The 9,008-nt window shown below is 40.9% G+C and overlaps 1 pseudogene across 1 annotated transcript; it reads left to right on the top strand.

Moving 5' to 3' along the window:
* Positions 1 to 3,061: 3,061 nt before the first annotated feature.
* On the top strand, positions 3,062 to 5,634 carry LOC147615369 (putative serine/threonine-protein kinase WNK6 pseudogene; annotated as a pseudogene). Its single transcript, XR_015262841.1, has one exon. The product of XR_015262841.1 is annotated as a putative serine/threonine-protein kinase WNK6 pseudogene (transcript).
* Positions 5,635 to 9,008: the final 3,374 nt, after the last annotated feature.

The following is a 9,008-nucleotide window of genomic DNA, read 5'->3' as shown; positions in this document are numbered from 1 at the left end:
CACACACTCTCTTTTATAAAATGTACAAAGAATCATTTGTGAAATCTATGTTTGGTTGCTCTATATTATGATGATGTGTAACTACTTAATTGTCATATAAATGTGCTTAGTTTAAGGACAACATCCCTCTACATTATGAGGATGTACTTAATTGTCATATAAATGTGCATGAGAGAGGAATGCTTCATACTAGATAGGTAGCCAAACATATGTGGAAAGGTCCTACACATAATAACACACTATGAGCCATTCCTTGAAAAAAGAACCTTATTTCAAATATGTTTAAAATTTCTCAATAAAACCTCTTTTTTGTGAGGATCCACATGCATAATCTAAGAATGTATTTGGAGTCTTAAAGAAATAGATATGCATTTGTATTTAAAACCCTTAACTATAATAAAGCCAAGATTGACCTAAATGAAGGAAAATTCACATACAAAAATGTCCTTACCTTAAAACTAATATTTGGTTTGGTAAAATAGCTAGCATGTCCCATGCAAAGATAAAATCATATGATGGCATAGCCCATATGATTTCGAAGGAAAGATAGCCGAGTGGTTGTTAAGCTGGTGCCCTTCTCCTTAATTTTGGTACATCCCTTCCTTTCACTCCACAAATGGGTGAAAGAGTGTGTGCTCCTCCTTTGTAAAAGAAAAAGAGAGGAAAAATGAGTTGCCTTTGGTATACCCATTTTTTTAGTGTAAACATAAAAAGAGAGGAAATTGAGTTACCTTTGGTATACCCATTTTTTTGAGTGCAAACATCATTACCACCACTAGATAACATAAGAGCTTATGGCACATAAAATATTCAAAGATTTTTACCACATCAATAGTGGCTACTTGTGGAAACGTAATAGTTTATATCACAAAATGTCTTTGTATGATACACGTGGGCATGTGCAAGGGAATAACTCACTTTTTTCATGTTTGTAATTAAGATGAGCCACACAAAAGCTCTACTTTGTCTAAATAAATCCATTCATGCACGTTTGAGCACAATAAAAGCCATGTTTTTTGGGTTGGATTTTCCCATAGTCAAAAGAATGCCCCTTTCGGCACAATGGGAGCCATGTTCTTTGGGTTGGATTTTCCCATAGTCAAAAGAATGCCCCTTTAGGTACAATGGAGCCACTTTCTTGGGCTGGATTTGCCCATAATCTAGAAAATTCCCTTTTAGATCCCACCTTACATGAGCACCACTATCATTACCTCTTAAATTGCCTTCTATTGTCAAATTTTTAGATTTTTTTATGTTGCGTCTTAGTTAAGGTTTTAAAAGCTAACTCAGCCAATGGAGATAAATGTAGGATTTCTAGGATCGTGCACATACTTGTGTCCCAAAAGTCTACAAAGAAGGCTTATGACGGTTGCAAGGTGTAATTAATGTTGTGGTCATAGTTCTACCTGGTCTTATAATCAAAGGAGGTCCCTTGGATTTCAAAGACATGTGTGATCCTTAAATGGGACATGAGTTCACATTTGTGAAGCCAAGCCCCGTTTTCATGCTGAGGGTAATTTCCAATGAGTTAAGGTTTTTAATAGCTAAAAGACAAGGGCACAATTCTCAACTTATGGCAACTTGTGGTTGTGAAATCAACCCCTGCTTTTTGGAGAGGCTGCGTTCACAACGTTGCCCAAAACCAAACTCCGTGGTGGGAATTAGCCCCAAGTATGCTTGAATTCAAAAAAAGATGAAACAAAGAAGTATAGGTGGAAGGTTTCACATGATACCCAAGGTTAGTTTCTTTTATTGGTGCATTTCATTCAAGCCTATTGTAACCTCAAAACTTCTTCAGTGTTGTCATTTAAAATTTCAAATTTGGCATCATTGCTATCATCATATTAAACTTTAATAAAGGCATCACTGCTATCATCCTAAAGTTCATAACATCATGATCACTAGCACTTGAAGCCTTTTTTGTTGAAAGAAGCCATTGCTTGTTTAAAAAAAGGAAATCAAATATATATACATACATACATACATACACACACACACACACACACACACACACACACATACATATATTGTGTGTGTGTGTGTGTGTGTGTGTGTGTGTGCACACACACACACACACACACACACACACACATACATACATATACATACACACACACACACACACACACACACACACACACACACACACACACACACACATATATTATAGGGGTCATTAAAAATAATAATCAACATAATTAAAGAAAAGGCTAGAAAATCGAGAGAACTAGTGTTCACAAAAAGCTTTTTTCATCCTTGCCTCTCATCAAGGAGGTACATGGTTAAAATTTATCCATGTGGCATTATAAATTAGTACACTCTCTCATGTCCCAAAAAAAAAGATCATCATTACAAATTTCTAAATGAGATTGATCATACTATTGCAAGCTAACTTGTATGTAAGCAGGAGGAGTCACTAGCCATACAAAATTTTAAAGGGTTATATTTACACATTTTAAAGCTAAATTATAACCACAATACCTTATATATTGTAATTTTTTTGAGTTAGAGAAAATATTAAATTTTAAACCGGTAAAGAATATAAAATGAGTAGTGGGGTCGTGGGGTTGTGGGGGACTGTTGCCATATGACCTTTATAATAAAAAAATCTTTACTTGAAAGTAGAAAGTACACTTGTTATCATCCACACACACACAAGTGCCATCATCGCTTGCATGGGGGAGATTTGAACCCACAACGTGGAGACTCTTGACCTCTATTCTAACCTTTGCACTAAAACGCTACATGGTTTACTTTGATATGTTAGGGGAAATCTCTGAATCTCTAGATCTCTAGATCTATATTCTCTATATTATATATAAAGGATATAAAGGAAGAGTTTCACAATGGAAAGAATTTGGAGGTTCGGAAAGGGGAGGAGGTTTGGGTAGAATTTAAATTTGGAGGTCTCAAAAAATGTGAGAAGCATGGTCTGCCTACTAGTTATATATAAAGGATAAGGTGTGCCGCGTCATGGAAAGAGCTATAGACTCTATAATAAAGAAGGTGTGCCAAGTGAGAGATATAGACTCTAGAGGGAAGAGAGAATAGACTCCATACTGAGTCCATAGAGAGATTGATGGCATATGGACTCTTTTAAGAGATTTGAATTTGAATTTGATAGCCCATCCCTAGGGTTTTTTAAAGCGAGTCAGGTTTGCTTGGTCAAAGTGACCGCGTTGCCGGCTCTTCGACTATTGACTCTCCATTGCCCACTCGCAAACTATATCATTCTCCGCCCGACTTGTCTTCAGGCGTGTTCTAGTTTCTGCTTTGAAGCTTCCATAGCTAGAATACAGACTACAGTAGTAGGCCCGCAGGCCGGCCTCTTGAAGCAGCAGCTTTCAACCCTAAAGCATCGGTACATTCTTCTTCCTCCTGCATACCTCTGTTCTCTCTCTCTCTCTCTCTCTCACACACACACACACATCATGCCTGGCTCCCCGCTAGAAGATAGTTTTGAGGAGGCTGATGAGCCTCCTGAGCTCCGGTTGCGGCGCATCTTCGATGAGGATGTGATGGAGATGGTGGCACATCATTGCTCATATGAACATGATGAAAATGAGGAGAAATTATTGCTGGTAGATAATGGCTCCCATGATGCTGAGAGGATGTCCATGGTCGATGATGTGTCACATGATGCTGAGGAGATGATCATGGTAGCTGATGGCTCACATATCGATAAGGAGTTTCTGGATGAGGATGAGATGGAAATGGTGGCAATTGATGGCTCACGTAATTATGAAGATGAGGAGGAGATGGTGGTAGATGATGATGGTGCCCATGATGATGAGGGGCTTGTGGAATGTGATCCCACAGGTAGATATTGCCGTTATGCCGAGGTGCTTGGCAGAGGGGCCATGAAAACAGTCTACAAGGGGTATGACATGGTGGATTGCAAGGAAGTGGCATGGAACAAATCAAAGCTTCCCGTTTCGGGCTCTCAAGAACAAGTCACGGCCATTCTGCGTGAGGTGCAGCTGTTGAAAGGGCTCAATCACAAGAGCATCTTAAAGCTATTTACCTCTTGGGTAGATACAGAGAACAATACAATGAATTCCATAACAGAGCTTTGTTCCTCATCACTGCTAGCGTACCGTGTCAAACACAGACATGTGAGCAAGAAGGCGGTGAAAAGCTGGGCAAGGCAGATCTTATCAGGGCTAGCCCACCTCCATGCACAAAACCCTCCTATCATCCATAGAGATCTGAAATGTGAGAATATCCTTGTGAAATGTAGCTCCAGTATGGCTTTGAAGATTGGGGACTTTGGATCATCAGCAGTTCTTGATGAAACCCATCACATGCATGCCCTTGTGGGTACCCCAGAATTCATGGCTCCTGAATTGTTTGAAGAGGATTACAATGAGCTTGTTGATGTTTACTCATTTGGGATGTGCATGATTGAACTCATCACTCGAGAGTACCCTTACAGTGAGTGCAAGAGTGTAGCACAAATCTACAAGAATGTTATCAGGGGTGTGAAACCCAAAGCCTTGCTCAAAATCAAGGATGAACAGGCTCTGCGTTTCATCAACCGGTGTTTGCTACCGGCCTCTCAAAGGCCTTCTGCTATGGAGCTGTTATCAGACCCTTTCTTGAAGTGTTTGAAAGTAAGCCATGATTCAGGTGTGAGCATCCATGCTATGAATGAGTCTATCTCTATGCCCAATCTTACAAGCTTTGCTTCCAAGGAAAATGTTCTGGCAGCTCCAAATCTAGTGGCTTCTGATAAAAATGGAGAACTAAAAACTTCAGATACGAAGGGAAATGCTGTCGAAGTGGTTGGATGTCCAGAAAACAGTAATGATGTGACTGACTGTGTGCTAGAAAAAAGTACCAGAGTCTTGAATTGCGATGGAAAAAGGTCTTTTCGAGTGATGGGCAAAGTGGAGGATGAACATACTGTACGATTAAAGCTCCGTATCCAAGCATCGAGTAGAGCCCATGACATTGTCTTTTCCTTTGACCTGAGAAATGATTCTCCCAGGAGTGTTGCTGAAGAGATGGTTCGTGCATTGAATTACCCAGAGTCTGATCTGGTCATCATTGCCAATCTGATCAGTGAGGAAGTTACAGAGCTGTCAAGGGACTCACAGCTTGTTTCAGGTACCCATATGGGTGTCTTGATGGGCTCTGGTGTCACCACATCTTCGCAGCCACTGCAAAATGATGACTGGTCAGAATCCAAACTGTTGGGTATGGACGAAGCAGCATCGGAACCACTTTCCAAGAAGTTACAGCAACTCCCTTCTGGAATTAGGATTGTACTTGGAACCTCAAGTGCACAGTGTGTGGGGCGGTCACTTCCTTTTTGTGTGAGAACATATGGGTGAAAAATGTACTTTACTGAGGGGGACTTACTCTATTAAACTCTTTGTACATTAACATTGATATGGGGGTATAGGGAATTATTTCATTGTCATTGCCATAACTAGTGGCAAGGAAGGGTGTTACGTGTAGGCTTCAGGAAGCTCAATGGCCATAGCTTGCAGTTGCTTTCCTATGGAAAGGAGAGTATCTACACTGTTTTTTAACCCCTCTGTACAGCAAAGTATGAGATTTGGCATTGACAATGCATAGGTTTTCTTCATTCTTTCAATTCATTGATTGCTTCAAGGAGCTTTCAGTCCTTATATTTATGTGTTTGATGTATTTGTCATTGCCATTATTGTGTTCTGTGTTGCTTGGTCATATAACTTCTTTTGTCACCATGGTTTCTTGTTAAAGCTTTTGTTGGAAGCTCACTGGGTTGTTGCAACTCCATAAACACCTGTGAATGCAGTGTGTCCTATTTCCGGTCTATCATGACTGCTACCTCTAGTTAACATAGTCAAAACCAAAGCTGGAGAAATTGGCGATGTGCCATTTATATGCTCCACATTCAATCATAAGCTGGATTCGCTTGTTCTATACACTTCACTAGCTTATTTATCAATTGAAGGTTTGTGTGTCATGGTGAGAAAGGGTTTTGATTATCACATAAGGTATGCATGGTGGCAGACGATGGAGCTTGGTTATTTTCCTCTCTCTTTTTTCGTACACACCCGGGGCCCACTCAAGTGGGTGGAGCCGATTTCCCCTTACAACAATTAGCCAATTATCATGGTCGGGCAAGGGCCACGTACCATCGGGCAAGAGCCATGAATTAGGCATCCCCCATGACCACCGCGATGAGTCGAGCGCTGGAACAGCGGAGGGGTCTCGTATGGATCCTCCTATCTCGGGTGATCCACCACCCGAAGAGGAGGAGTCACTCGAGTGTTCAAGGGGCAAGAGCCCGAGCAACCAAACACATCAAGCGAGCATAGGTGTCCCTTTATAACATGAGAGAGCCTAGTGGGACTTAAACTCATAACCTAGAGGTTACAAGTCGCAAGCTTTGACCACTACACTAACTCAGTTGGTTATTTTCCTCTCTTTTGGCTCATATGCATCCAAGTATCACATATCTGATTGGCTATGATAGTGGCTGAGATTTGATGAGCCACGATAGTGACTGAGTTTTGTTTATCCAAGTGAAATGTAAGGGATGGGTGCTTACCTTGGGGCATTTTGGGGAGTTAGGAAGAGGCCACAGTCGCAATCAATATATTAAACGGAGTTGGATCTGAGCTGTAGTGAGTAGCTATTTGTAGTGCATGGGTTTTGTCACAATGTTCCAGGTGATGATTATGATTATGATTATGATTATGATCATGAGTGTCACAAGCTTGTACCTTCTTCTACATCATGGGTCAATTAATTTAAGAGTGGTGCTGCTTTGATCCCTCTGGATTTGAATTTCTGTGTGGCTAAATATTAGCCCAAAAAAAGTGGAAATTATTATTCAGAATGTTGTTAACTATTCTTTGCTTATCTGGATAGATGTTAAGGAGTAGCTGCTTGCAGCACCATAGGGCCGGTCCATGGGGCTGCTCCCTCCCCTCGTAAAGTTCCCTCCCCGTGACAATGTGTTGCCATGTATTCTTTTTTGCATGGTGGACTAAAAGACACGAAGATACTTTCCAAAAGCTTGGGCATTTCCTCTTGGGCTTCCACAACAGCATCGACACCAACAGCTTCATTGGCATTGTGTTCAGCATTGATTGAAATGTTTTGCATTGTGTGATGAAAGAGAAGCGTGTGAGTATAAATGGATACCCTCCTAGATTTGTGGTCCGAAATGGATGTAAACTTGATCGTTTGTGTGGGGGGGAGGAAAAGATCAAATACATCGGCTGGATGGATGTGATGTCTTGCCCGAACCGGCTCTTCTTTGCATAGGGGACCCTTTAAGCCGACAAGGTTTGTAACCTTTTACTTATCGACCCTGATCTATCTGGGAAGCGAAGAGCTGACTTGCTGTTGCAGGTACGTGGGCCTGTGGGAAGCTGAATGTTGTAGAAGACACGCACCGCCTGTCCTGCATAAGTGAAGGCGAGAGCTAACCTAACAAACATGCTACTGTGCTGAATGTGAAGGAAATCGCCGTGAAATTGTAGAATTCACCGCCTCTCTCTTGGCTGCCTTCTGTTCTCTTTCTCTGTGTGTTGGACGCCGTGCTACTACAGTTAAAGTGTTGGCTGATATGTTGATCAGAGGATCTAGAGACCTTGTCTGCGTTGAGATGCTGCTCATATTGGATCTCCACCTTGTTGTAGCTGTAACTGCCAGCAGTCAACTAGAAGGAAGTTGCCGGCCATTGGATCTTCCACTGCTGCTGCTAGGGAGCTGAGCGAGCTGCTCTCTGGAGGCTTTTCCTGCTATCCCTATGAAGCCTTTGGGCACTACATAACACACACCTCTCTTTATGGGCACAGCTCTCCCCCCTCCTTTCACTACTTATGTAGAGCACACCCCTCTCTTTATGACTCTTCCTCAGGAAAATCCTTAAGAGGCTATTCACCCACTACAGGTCCTATACAAGCATGAGGGAGGAGCAATGTCAAACCCTTATAAGATCTTAAGTTAATCAAAGTATCAATCCCCCTATTCAAACACCTGCTAAAAACCTAGCCCTAGAGGCTTGATACCAACTTCAAAATTAAGGCAAGCTAAGCAAGTGAGAAGTCCATGATTGAAACTTAAATCAATCAAGCAAGGATTAAGAGAATGCCTAAGCAATGGCACACTAATTAAGACACTAATCTCATTAATCAATCTCTCATAAAGTGAGCCAAGGATTACATCAAGTTATAACTTATCATGGAAGCATCTAAATCCACAATCAGCTCTCCATCAAATCACTAGAATCTCTAGAATCTCTCCACACCTCCTAGATCATCTCATGCTACCCTTGATTGTCTCAATCAACCCATGTGGCCCTATGACTTCACCTGAGTGTACTTTGACTCTCGTCTTTTATAATCACCAAATAACTTTAGAGCAATACAATCTTACATGAATACATCTTGGGAGAACACAAGGCTCTCCTCAAGTGACAAATGCCACACACACACAACATTGATGAACTCCTGGCACCAACTCACCATGCAAACTTGATATTTCAAACATTGGAATCAATCCTAGTGGCATAAGAAATTCGATAACCCACTCTTGCAAAAAAGGAAGGAAGGCCTTAATTATCAATTAATAATACTATTGGCATTTAGAATATCTTGGCTTGATTGTTTTTTATTCATTCTTAAAGGATGGTCCATCTCTTCGAATTATCTCCTCCTCCTTTATCTCAATGCAAATGTTGGTATCAAATTGACATGATCATCTACACATACACCTGGCATATACCAGTCAACTAGAATTTAGAATCCAAGTGGGCAATTGCATTGCCCAAGGTTGGAAAACCACAGGTAAGTTTTATTTTGTGCATAAGTAGTTCTACATTTATTATTTTGATTTGCAAGCTCTAAAGACATTTTTTAAGGTGCAATAATTACAAAGACCTTTACTTTGTGTGTGAACCAAAAGAAACTTCTAGAGACCACATGGATACCCTTGGTTGTTCCACTTACATGAACATAAGGAGGCAAATATTGAAAGAGAAAAATAGAGTTTTGTCAACTCAT

This window comes from Cibotium barometz, chromosome 40, assembly GCF_041138505.1.
Source record: "Cibotium barometz isolate CiBa-2024 chromosome 40, ASM4113850v1, whole genome shotgun sequence".
Lineage (NCBI taxonomy): Eukaryota > Viridiplantae > Streptophyta > Polypodiopsida > Cyatheales > Cibotiaceae > Cibotium > Cibotium barometz.
This window is presented reverse-complemented; position numbering and strand designations above follow the sequence as displayed.